Genomic DNA, 12,031 nt, shown 5'->3' on the forward strand with positions numbered 1-12,031 from the left:
ACCCCCCACACGCGCGTAGTCTCCAGCCGCGCCCGCTGCTGGCCCTCTCTCACCGCCAGCTCCACCCTGCAACTGCTCGCCGGCCACCGCCGCCGTGTCCCCGCGCCGCCCCTCGCCCCCGCGGCCGCCGCTCCGGCCTCCTGGCCAGCGCCGTGGCCCCCGACGCACCGCAGCGCTCAGTCGGGTTCGGCCACGCCAAGGCGCATGTGCCCGACGCCCGCGCCAACTATGGCTCACCAGAGCCACTGGCTAGGGGCCCCACCCGCTGAAACGAAAACAAAAACAAAAGAAAAAAAAGGAATTTAAAATAAATAAATAAATTTAATTAATCAATTAATTAACTTAGATTAATTAGCTTAACTTAATTAATCTATTTAGTTAAACTAATTACACGGGATTAGTTAGTCTAAGTGAATGACATGTGGGACCAGAGGTCTGTTGACTAGTCAAAGTCCACATTTGATTGCTGATGTCATGCTCACATCATGCTGACGTCATAAATGCATTTTAGGATTAAATTAATTCTGTTAATTCTAGAAAATGATAAAATCCTTTTAAAATTAATATAAAATAAACCGTAGCTCGGATGAAAAAACTTTATACATGAAAGTTGCTCAGAACGACGAGACGAATCTGGATACGCAGCCCGTTTATCCACCACACATCCCTAGCAAAGCGAACATGCAACTTTCCCCCTCCGGTTCACCGGTCCGAAAACGCGAAACACCGGGGGTACTTTCCCGGATGTCATCCCCCTTCACCGGTATCACCTACTACCGCGTTAGGGCACCTCTAACGCCGTTACTTGTCATATCATGCATCATTATGCATATGCTTGCATTATATTTATTGTTTCTTCCCCCTCTTCTCTCGCTAGACACCAAGGCCGACGCCGCTGCTACCCAGTACGACTACGGTGTTGACGACCCCTCTCTCTTGCCAGAGCAACTAGGCCAGCCCCCCCCCCTTGATCACCAGATATCGCCTACTCTCCTCTATACTGCTTGCATTAGAGTAGTGTAGCATGTTACTGCTTTCGTTATTCCTATCCTGATGCATAGCCTGTCCTTGTTACTACTGTTGATACCTTTACCTGCAATCCTACTTGCTTAGTATAGGATGCTAGTATTTCCATCTGTGGCCCTACCTTCTTGTCCGTCTGCTGTGCTATACTATCGGGCCATGATCACTCGGGAGGTGATCGCGGGTTTATACTATGTACTTTATACTTGATACATGTGGTGATTAAAGACGGGTCGGCTCGTAGGAGCGCCCGCGAGTGGAACTTTGAGGCGGAGCGACAGGGCAGGTTCAGACCACCTAGGAGAGAGGTGGGCCTGGCCCTGGTCGGCGTTCGCGGATACTTAACATGCTTAACGAGATCTGGGTATTTGATCTGAGTCTGGCCATTTGGTCTATACGCACTAACCATCTACGCGGGAGTAGTTATGGGTATCCTGGCGTCGTGGTATCAGCCGAAGCCTTCGTGACGTCAGCGACTGAGTGGCGCGCGCCGGATTGGAACGTAAGCCTGCTCTTGTATTAAGGGGGCTAGTTCTGCTTCCGGCCGCGTTCGCAACGTGCAGGTGTGCTAAGGGCGATGAGCGCAGACCCCTGTGCGCTTAGGGTTAGACCGGCGTGCTGACCTCTCTGTTGTGCCTAGGTGGGGCTGCGACGTGTTGATCTTTCGCGGCCGGGCATGACCCCGAAAAGTGTGTCCGGCCAAATGGGATCAAGCGTGTTGGGGTATGTGGTGCACCCCTGCAGGGAAGTTAATCTATTCGAATAGCCGTGATCTTCGGTAACAGGATGATTTGGAGTTGTACCTTGACCTTATGACAACTAGAACCGGATAATTAATAAAACACACCCTTCCAAGTGCCAGATACAACCGATGATCGCTCTCCCACGGGGCGACGAGGGGAGGATCATCGGTTAGGATTATGCTATGCGATGCTACTTGGAGGACTTCAGTCTAATCTCTTCTACATGCTGCAAGACGGAGGCTGCCAGAAGCGTAGTCTTCGAAAGGACTAGCTATCCCCCCTTATTCCGGCTTTCTGCAGTTCAGTCCACATATGATACCCTTATCCCATTTGATACCAATGCATACATATGTAGTATAGCTCCTTGCTTGCGAGTACTTTGGATGAGTACTCACGGTTGCTTTCTCCCTCTTTCCCCCCTATCCCTTATACCTGGTTGTTGCAACCAGATGTTGGAGCCCAGGAGCCAGACGCCACCTTCGACGACGACCCCTACTACACCGGAGGTGCCTACTACTACGTGATGCCCGCTGACGACGACCACGAGTAGTTTAGGAGGATCCCAGGCAGGAGGCCTGCGCCTCTTTCGATCTGTATCCCAGTTTGTGCTAGCCTTCTTAAGGCAAACTTGTTTAACTTATGTCTGTACTCAGATATTGTTGCTTCCGCTGACTCGTCTATGATCGAGCTCTTGTATTCGAGCCCTCGAGGCCCCTGGCTTGTAATATGATGCTTGTATGACTTATTTTATTTGTAGAGTTGTGTTGTGATATCTTCCCGTGAGTCCCTAATCTTGATCGTACACGTTTGCGTGTATGATTAGTGTACGATTAAATCGGGGGCGTCACAAGTTGGTATCAGAGCCGACTGCCTATAGGAACCCCCCTTCCACACCCCTTGGCCGAAGTCGAGTCTAGACATTGCAAAAACTTTTACTAACTTGGCTGTGTGCCTTACGGGCCCACGTCGCCATCGGGTGGTACTAGGATCTTTTACTCCTCGACCTTTACTCTGGGACTCTGAACTCTCTCCTACTCGGGTTAAACGATTTTACTAACTCTAACACTAGGATCCCGTGACCACGTTCACCCCGAAGTTGGATAAGCCCTAGTTATTCTTTAGAGTAGTATCTGAACATTATCCGCATTGTCATTTGACTCCTGTGAAAACATCTTTGTTTTCAGATGGAACCCACGAGGCAGGTCGTGCGCCACACGACGGCCATTGGTGCCTCAGGATCACCTGTTGTGTTGGTTGAGATGATGACCTATCTGGGTTATCGCTGGCACCCTGAGTACACCGTCTATGAGGAGTATCAGGACTTCAACCAGGAGCAGTACCGTGCCATCGTCCACCTCTACTCTCGGGAGTATGACTCCACTACCGTGCTGCACACTGCTCATGGTGTTGGAGTGACCATCGACATGGCGGTCCACGATGCTGCTTATGCTGCTCTGACACGTCTTCGTGGAGAGTATCAGGAGTTGGACACCTCCCCCTTCAGGCACATTGCTATCGCATCCGATGTTGGTGCGGAGGGATACTACACTGCTGCCTACTCCACTGTCACCCGAGATCCCTTCTACCATCAGAACCTGGTTCTGCATGCTGATGGGCTGGATAGAGCTAACCGAGCTCTTCGCCACGAGTTGTACACCACCCGTCAACACCTGTATCGTGCTCTGACGCTGTTGCACCCCTCTGTCCACTCTGGTGATCTGTCGCGTTCTGCGATCTACCCTGCCCGGACCGTGATGCCCCAGGGCGTCGGCTGGCCAGATGTGGGAGGCTACTCTCCTGCATTGGGTCCTCTCCTGCCACCTGTGCATCGGGTTCCGCACCAGAGTATCCGCGGACCCCAGGCTACTCGCGTGGAGGTCTTCCCTTCGCGTCACTACCAGCTGTCGGGCTACACCTACCTCCGCAATACCGCATGGGACTGACGTAGACTTGCTTATTAGTGTTAGCTGCATTCGCCGCGAGCCTGTGTGCCGCCTATGATGTCTTAGCCTATGTACTGAACACTGTGTAACGAACTCTATGCATGATCTCTTTTGTAAGATATGCCGACTACTATGTAGTATCTATCGTGCTACGTTCGTTGTGCATGTTTCATCATGAATGATTCTTGTTTTTTTTTGCAATTCCTCAATGCTGAACTACCCCTGTTAAATATTAGCAGGATGGTTAGACCAGGTGGTCGTGGTCGTGGTGGCAACGCCCCACCACCGCCTGAGTACATGGCTGGGATGATGCAACAGTTTGAGCTGAATCGTCAGTTCATGGAGAATATTATGGCTCAGTTTCCTCGCCCCAATATGAACCAGCAGCCAACCCAAGTGACTCTGCAAGATTTCATGCGCCTCAACCGAACCGTGTACCGCAGCTCAACTCAGCCTCTGGATGCTGACGACTGGCTCCGTGACATCACCTATGAGATGGAGTCTGCTGATGTAGCCCCTTCCAGCTATGTCACCTTTGCTTCCTTCTTCCTGAAAGGACCCGTGGCTCAATGGTGGGACAGCCACAGGCGTACTCTGCCAGCTGGAACAATCATCACCTGGCCAGACTTCCAAGCTGTCTTCCGTGCTTGCTTCATCCCTCAAGGAGTCATGGACCGGAAGAAGCGTGAGTTCCGCAACCTCACCCAAGGCAACAAAACTGTGGAAGCTTACCAGCGGGAGTTTCTTGACTTGTCCCGCTATGCTGAAGAAGACATTGCAACTGATGCACGTAGACAGGAGAAGTTCCGTGATGGCCTTCAAGCTGACATCAAGCTCGCACTTCTAGTGCATGACTTTGCTGATTTCGCCACCCTGGTGAACAAGGCCATCAATGTCGAAACTGGTCTGCAGGAATACCAGGGCTCTCACAGGCGCAACCGTGACACGGGCTCATCTTCGGGCCCGCCTTCACAGAAGCGTAAGATATGGATTCCCAACAGTATGTACCAGCCAAATGCACCTGCCCCAAGGCAGACCTATGCTGCACCTCGTCTGCCTACTCCTCCAACTAGGCAGACAAGACTTCCAGCTCCACCACCACAAGCTCCTGTTCCCACTCCCAATAATGGTCTCTGCTACAAGTGTGGACAACCAGGTCACCGTGCTAGGGATTGCAATCAGAACCAGAATCAACTGGCCCTCCCAGCAACTGGCCGTGGAAGCAACCAGCCTCGCAACAATAGTGCCAAGTCTTATGGTCGTGTTCATGCCAACCATGTTGATCTCAATGAAGTTCTAGACCAGCCTGCTACCGTGATGGGTACACTCCTCGTAAATTCAGTACCAGCATCTATTTTATTTGATACAGGAGCATCACATTCTTTCATATCAGCTGAGTTTGCATTCATGCATGGCATCAAATACAAAGAGATGAACAATGCGATTGTGGTACACACCCCTGCGGGCCAGTGTCAAACCTCTATGGTTAGTCACAACGTTCCCATTGAAATTGAAGGACTGGAATTCCTTGCCTCCCCCATCGTACTAAAGTCCTGTAGCATCGACCTCATTCTGGGAATGGATTGGTTGAAAGCGCATACTGCTTCTATAGTTTGCGCCACTAAGGTCGTCCATCTGCTACACCCTTCTGACGAAATAATAGCTTACCAAGCTCATCTAGTTCAGAACGCCGAGGCACGACTTTATGCCTTGAACGCGTTGAACGCTGCACCACTCGAGGGCATTGAAAACATTCTCGTCGTTCGTGAATTCCAAGACGTCTTCCCAGAAGAACTTCCAGGGATTCCTCCTGCTAGAGCTGTCGAATTCATCATCGACTTGAAACCCGGCACTACCCCTATAGCTAAACGACCCTACAAGATGCCGCCGCATGAACTCATTGAGCTTAAGGAGGAAATCGACAAATCTCTTGTCAAAGGTTTCATTCGCCCAAGTTGCTCTCCTTGGGGAGCACCTTCTCTCTTTGTTAAGAAGAAGGATGGGACAAACCGATTGGTCCAAGACTACCGTCCTATAAACCAAGCTACCATTCAGAATAAATACCCTCTTCCTCGGATCAATGATCTTTATGATCAACTGGTTGGCTCATCAGTGTTCTCCAAACTCGACTTGAGGTTGGGTTACCACCAGATCCGTGTTCGTGAGGAGGACATCCCAAAAACCGCCTTCGTGACTCGGTATGGATCATACGAGTACACCGTCATGTCATTCGGCTTAACGAATGCTCCCGCCACCTTCTCTCGTCTGATGAACTATATATTCATGGATTACCTCGACAAGTTCGTCGTGGTTTATCTGGACGATATCCTTGTATTTTCCAAGAACGAGGAAGAACATGCTGGACATCTTCGTCTGGTGCTAGAAAAGCTTCGAGAGCATCAACTGTATGCTAAGTATTCCAAGTGTGAATTCTGGCTCCCCGAAGTAACCTATCTTGGGCATGTCATCTCCAAGAATGGTATTGCCGTCAACCCTGAACGAGTTCAAGCTATTCTCGATTGGACTCCTCCGAAGAATGTGAAGCAAGTCTGAAGTTTTCTTAGCCTCGCCAGCTATTGCCGTCGATTCGTCGAGAACTTCTCCAAGATTGCTAGGCCTCTGACTAATCTGTTGCATAAGGGTGTCAAGTTTGACTGGACAGACAAGTGTCAGGAAAGTTTCCAGGCGCTCAAAGACAAGTTGACTTCTGCCCCCGTACTTGCTCCACCTGATACTAAGAAGGACTTCGTCATTTACTGCGACGCTTCCCGTCAAGGATTAGGCTGTGTCCTAATGCAAGAGCGTAGAGTGATTGCTTATGCCTCTCGTCAACTGCGCCCTCACGAAGAAAACTACCCAGTTCATGACCTCGAGCTTGCTGCTGTCATTCATGCACTGAAGCAGTGGCGACATTACCTTCTCGGTAATCGTTGCGAGATCTTCACCGACCATCAAAGTCTGAAGTATCTGTTTACTCAGCCAGATTTGAACCTACGCCAGCAAAGATGGATGGAGACTGTTGCAGACTTTGACGTGGGTATATCCTATACCCCCGGCAAGGCTAATGTAATGGCTGATGCCTTGAGCCGCAAGTCTTACTGCAACCACCTCCAGGTCCACAAAGTTCAGCCCTCGCTTGCCGAAGAATTTAAAAGGCTGAACCTCCATATTGTTCCTCCGGATCACTCGCTCCCCCTCCTGAAGGTTTCCCCAAACGGAACCTCCATGTTGTTTCCAAGGGTTCTCTCAATACCCTGGTTGCGAAACCAGATCTTGTGGACACCATCAAATGGATACAAAAATGTGACGATGAAGTCCTCAAGATTAAGCGCGACCTCAAAAAAAAAGCCCTCATTCTTCACTGTTGCTGACGATGGCGCCTTGTATTTCAAAGGCCGCCTAGTGGTACCATGTTCGAAGAAAAACCTGGATAAGACTAAAAGGGTTATGCAAGAAGCTCATGATACGCCTCTGTCCATCCATCCTGGTAGTACAAAGATGTACCAGGATATTCGTCAAAGATTCTGGTGGTCTAATATGAAGCAGGACATTGCTCGTTATGTTGATGAGTGTGACGTTTGTCGCCGAATCAAAGCAGAGCATCAAAGGCCTGCTGGAACTCTGCAACCTATCTCTATTCCTGAATGGAAATGGGACCATGTTGAAATGGACTTCGTCACTGGATTTCCCAAATCTCAGAAAGGTAATGATGCTATTCTTGTCTTCATTGACCGGCTTTCCAAAGTTTCCCATTTTCTGGCGGTCAAAGAGACAATCACTGCTAGTCAGCTTGCTACTCTCTACATGGCCAGAATTGTTTCACTTCACGGTATCCCACTGGTTATCAGTTCAGACCGTGGCAGTTTATTCACTTCAAGGTTTTGGGCGAGTTTCCAAGAAGCTTTGGGAACTCATCTGTCGTTCAGTACTGCATTTCATCCTCAGTCGCAAGGACAGGTTGAACGTGTCAACCAAGTTCTCGAAGACATGCTTCGAGCTTGTGTAATATCATTCGGCAAGAAATGGGAGGAATCTCTTCCATATGCCGAGTTCTCTTATAATAATAGCTATCAAGCTAGTCTGAAGATGTGCCCCTTCGAAGTGCTATATGGACGAAAGTGTCGAACCCCTCTGAAGTGGTCAGAAACTGGGGAATGTCCACTCTTCGGTCCGGATATTATCCAACAGGCCGAAGAACAAGTTCGCATTATTCGCGAGAATCTCAAGACTGCTCAGTCACGTCAGAAAAGTCAGTATGACCGTCATCACCAAGACATGGTCTATCAACCTGGCGAAAAGGCTTATCTTCGAGTTACACCAATGAAGGGTGCACACCGCTTCGGGATCAAAGGAAAGCTAGCTCCCCGCTATATTGGTCCTTTCACTATTCTCGAAAGGCGTGGAAAGGTGGCATATCAACTGGAGATTCCGCCGAACCTTTCTCAGGTTCACGATGTATTCCACGTGTCGCAGCTTCGACGCTGCTTCAAGGACCCAATCCGAGCAGTGGATCATGAAGTGCTTGAATTGCAACAAGACCTCTCCTATAAAGAGCATCCGGTCCGCATTCTTGACCAAGCTGAACGCCGCACACGTCAGAAGGCGATCAAGTTCCTCAAGGTCCAGTGGTCGAATCACTCTGAAGACGAAGCCACCTGGGAACGCGAGGATCGTCTTCGTGATGAATACCCCGCACTGTTTCCTTCTACCTCCTAAATCTCGGGACGAGATTTCTTGTAGTGGAGGAGATTTGTAACGCCCGGATAATCTTGCTACAGAAATCCCACGCTAATCATGCCATGTCATCCCGATTACTGTTGCTAAACGCCCGTTAGTTCAAACCGCGTCAACTTCAAATTTAAAATTAAAATTAATGTCGGCAATAAAAGTTTTCAAAAATTGAAACAAAAATGTTCGGTGGTTGCCAAATATTACACAGGTAATTATGGGGCAGCAAACACATTTTTATAAAATGTCTAAATAGTTTAAAAGGTTTAAAAGCAGAAATGCAAATAGATAAAAACAAAAAAAAAGAGTAAGCCCCCCCTCAACTGGGCCGAATGGCCCAGCTGGCCACCGTGCCCCCCCTAGGGCCACTACCCACCGGGCCGCCAGGCCGGCCCACCCCACCGCGCCCTTATCCCCCCACTGCCCCGAAACCCCAGCCCCACCGACACCCACTCGCCCCCACTCCCCCTCGTCATTCTGGATCTGGATCGGGATCCCGATCCCCTCGCCCCTCGACCCCATGCGCGCCGCCCCGCCGCCCATCGCCGGACCGCCTCGCCTCCCCCTCTTCTCCGATCTGGATGCGCCGCTGCCCGAAGGCCTCACCGTCGCCGGACCACCCTGCCGTCGCTGCTCGTCGCCTGGAACTTCTCCGCCCCGTCGCGCCAGCCCCGACTCCTCCTCGAGCCGGCTTTGCTCATCTACAGGGCTCGGTGAGCCCCGTCCTCCCTCTCTCCCCTCGTTCTCTGTCGCCGGCGCCGTCCACCGCGCGCCGACCGCGCTCGGCCCTGCGCCTCGCCATGGTCCTCCGCGCCCCTCTACACGCACGCCGCGTCCGCGTCTTTGCGCGCCCCGGCCTCCTCGCGGTGCATGCGCGCGGCCCACTCGCGCCCAGCGCTCGGTGCCCCTCCTCCCTGCTCGCCCGCGCGCCCCACTGATGCCGCCTCGCCCTCGCCGTGCAGCCTCGCACTGCTCGCTACCCCACGCCGGCCATGCCCCTGTTCGCCCGAGCTCCCCACCCCCCACACGCACATAGTCTCCAGCCGCGCCCGCTGCTGGCCCTCTCTCACCGCCAGCTCCACCCTGCAACTGCTCGCCGGCCACCGTCGTCGTGTCCCCGCGCCGCCCCTCGCCCCCGCGGCCGCCGCTCCGGCCTCCTGACCAGCGCCGTGGCCCCCCGGCGCACCGCAGCGCTCAGTCGGGTTCGGCCACGCCAAGGCGCATGTGCCCGACGCCCGCGCCAACTATGGCTCACCAGAGCCACTGGCTAGGGGCCCCACCCGCTGAAACGAAAACAAAAACAAAAGAAAAAAAAAGGAATTTAAAATAAATAAATAAATTTAATTAATCAATTAATTAACTTAGATTAATTAGCTTAACTTAATTAATCTATTTAGTTAAACTAATTACACGGGATTAGTTAGTCTAAGTGAATGACATCTGGGACCAGAGGTCTGTTGACTAGTCAAAGTCCACATTTGATTGCTGATGTCATGCTCACATCATGCTGACGTCATAAATGCATTTTAGGATTAAATTAATTCTGTTAATTCTAGAAAATGATAAAATCCTTTTAAAATTAATATAAAATAAACCGTAGCTCGGATGAAAAAACTTTATACATGAAAGTTGCTCAGAACGACGAGACGAATCTGGATACGCAGCCCGTTTATCCACCACACATCCCTAGCAAAGCGAACATGCAACTTTCCCCCTCCGGTTCACCGGTCCGAAAACGCGAAACACCGGGGGTACTTTCCCGGATGTCATCCCCCTTCACCGGTATCACCTACTACCGCGTTAGGGCACCTCTAACGCCGTTACTTGTCATATCATGCATCACTATGCATATGCTTGCATTATATTTATTGTTTCTTCCCCCTCTTCTCTCGCTAGACACCGAGGCCGACGCCGCTGCTACCCAGTACGACTACGGTGTTGACGACCCCTCTCTCTTGCCAGAGCAACCAGGCAAGCCCCCCCCCCTTGATCACCAGATATCGCCTACTCTCGTCTATACTGCTTGCATTAGAGTAGTGTAGCATGTTACTGCTTTCGTTATTCCTATCCTGATGCATAGCCTGTCCTTGTTACTACTGTTGATACCTTTACCTGCAATCCTACTTGCTTAGTATAGGATGCTAGTATTTCCATCTGTGGCCCTACCTTCTTGTCCGTCTGCTGTGCTATACTATCGGGCCGTGATCACTCGGGAGGTGATCGCGGGTTTATACTATGTACTTTATACTTGATACATGTGGTGATTAAAGACGGGTCGGCTCGTAGGAGCACCCGCGAGTGGAACTTTGAGGCGGAGCGACAGGGCAGGTTCAGACCACCTAGGAGAGAGGTGGGCCTGGCCCTGGTCGGCGTTCGCGGATACTTAACACGCTTAACGAGATCTGGGTATTTGATCTGAGTCTGGCCATTTGGTCTATACGCACTAACCATCTACGCGGGAGTAGTTATGGGTATCCCGGCGTCGTGGTATCAGCCGAAGCCTTCGTGACGTCAGCGACTGAGTGGCGCGTGCCGGATTGGAACGTAAGCCTGCTCTTGTATTAAGGGGGCTAGTTCTGCTTCCGGTCGTGTTCGCAACATGCAGGTGTGCTAAGGGCGATGGGCCCAGACCCCTGTGCGCTTAGGGTTAGACCGGCGTGCTGACCTCTCTGTTGTGCCTAGGTGGGGCTGCGACGTGTTGATCTTTCGCGGCCGGGCATGACCCCGAAAAGTGTGTCCAGCCAAATGGGATCAAGCGTGTTGGGGTATGTGGTGCACCCCTGCAGGGAAGTTAATCTATTTGAATAGTCGTGATCTTCGGTAACAGGACGATTTGGAGTTGTACCTTGACCTTATGACAACTAGAACCGGATACTTAATAAAACACACCCTTCCAAGTGCCAGATACAACCGATGATCGCTCTCTCACAGGGCGACGAGGGGAGGATCATCGGTTAGGATTATGCTATGCGATGCTACTTGGAGGACTTCAGTCTAATCTCTTCTACATGCTGCAAGACGGAGGCTGCCAGAAGCGTAGTCTTCGAAAGGACTAGCTATCCCCCCTTATTCCGGCTTTCTGCAGTTCAGTCCACATATGATACCCTTATCCCATTTGATACCAATGCATACATATGTAGTATAGCTCCTTGCTTGCGAGTACTTTGGATGAGTACTCACGGTTGCTTTCTCCCTCTTTCCCCCCTATCCCTTCTACCTAGTTGTCGCAACTAGATGTTGGAGCCCAGGAGCCAGACGCCACCTTCGACGACGACCCCTACTACACCGGAGGTGCCTACTACTACGTGATGCCCGCTGACGACGACTACGAGTAGTTTAGGAGGATCCCAGGCAGGAGTCCTGCGCCTCTTTCGATCTGTATCCCAGTTTGTGCTAGCCTTCTTAAGGCAAACTTGTTTAACTTATGTCTGTACTCAGATATTGTTGCTTCCGCTGACTCGTCTATGATTGAGCTCTTGTATTTGAGCCCTCGAGGCCCCTGGCTTGTAATATGATGCTTGTATGACTTATTTTATTTGTAGAGTTGTGTTGTGATATCTTCCCGTGAGTCCCTGATCTTGATCGTACACGTTT

The 12,031-nt window shown here is 51.0% G+C and overlaps 1 long non-coding RNA gene across 1 annotated transcript; it reads left to right on the forward strand.

Moving 5' to 3' along the window:
• The first annotated feature begins 8,889 nt into the window (after positions 1–8,889).
• LOC147960300 (uncharacterized) lies at positions 8,890–11,994 on the forward strand. The gene is made up of 3 exons (XR_015611802.1): positions 8,890–9,150; positions 10,334–10,408; positions 11,659–11,994. It is a non-coding gene; the product is annotated as an uncharacterized LOC147960300 (long non-coding RNA).
• The last annotated feature ends 37 nt before the right edge of the window (positions 11,995–12,031 follow it).

Source organism: Triticum urartu, chromosome 7A (assembly GCF_056163025.1).
Source record: "Triticum urartu cultivar PI428250 chromosome 7A, HENAU_Tu73, whole genome shotgun sequence".
Lineage (NCBI taxonomy): Eukaryota > Viridiplantae > Streptophyta > Magnoliopsida > Poales > Poaceae > Triticum > Triticum urartu.